Here is a 1,234-nt window from a genome sequence, read left to right on the forward strand (position 1 = left end):
GTGTTCAGTTTATAGCCTATCTATATATATTTCTGATCATCACAACAAAAACGATATAGGCTATGCCAAGCACAGCAGAAGTTTAGAAAAAGGTGCAATAGTGGTAGCTTATTGGATCAATACAGCCTTTTTTCTACATTGCAAATACATTTCATGAAATTCAGCTTATGCCAAGATCACTGCCTAATTGATGCATACCGATTACCGATATTGCTTTAGTACAATAACAAAAAAATTTGGTATTGTTTTTGTGTGTCTTTTAACCTAGTCACATTGATTTTACATAGCTGTTTACTTTTGCGTATGTATCACTGTTGTTACCTCCGTTAACCTTAATATTGTTATTATCTTTATTAGTTGTTTACTGTACGTGATTGAAAGATGAATAAGCACTCTGCTGTACAACATCTCATATATCATATTATTATTATCATTATTATATGCCACAAATTAATTCCAATTGGCATAAAAGGTGAAGATTTGATTGTAAAGAATAAAATCCACATAGACTTTGAAAACATAACTAGATTAAAATTACGTCCCAATGCTCAACTATAATCTCTCAAATAATCTAGTTATCCAAGTTGGCTTCATACATCAAAATCCAAATCCAGTTAATGTAGCTCAGTGGTTACACGCTCGATTCATGATCAGGCGGCGTGGTTTGGCTCTCGGGTGTGCACTTGAAGAACGCACTTTAGGACTGCTCTCCATTCAGCGGCACCAAGTGGATAGAATAATTCCCTGGCAACAACACTTTACAACTATCAGAAATTTCACTCTGTCAATCTCGGTGACCGGACCTGCATGGTTAAAAGCCTCTACAAGTACGGTATGCGAAACTTTCAGAATTAAGCTCTCAAAGAAACTTTCCTAGTCCGAAGATAAAGATTTAATCAATCAATCAAAGCATCTTTGGATCATGGCGATTAAAAGTTTGCAGTAAAACTATATAATAGACTCAAGTATATTTTAACTTGAAGCTTCATTGTGGATTTGACATCCATCAACATAGGCCTATAACAAGTAAGATAATAATATTTTTATTAGGAACCATTTTCATAATATATTTGCTTTTCACTTTTGTCATAAGTAAAATTAATCTGCTACTATGGTATTTTAACTTCGTTATTTGCAATCCTACGTAAATTGCCAATGTAGCTCAAACAAAAATGGAAGATTTTTTTGCAGGTTTGTAAAATAGTATCTCATTTTTTCATCACATATGTGATAG

This window comes from Aplidium turbinatum, chromosome 3 (genome assembly GCF_918807975.1).
Source record: "Aplidium turbinatum chromosome 3, kaAplTurb1.1, whole genome shotgun sequence".
Classification (NCBI taxonomy): Eukaryota; Metazoa; Chordata; class Ascidiacea; order Aplousobranchia; family Polyclinidae; genus Aplidium; species Aplidium turbinatum.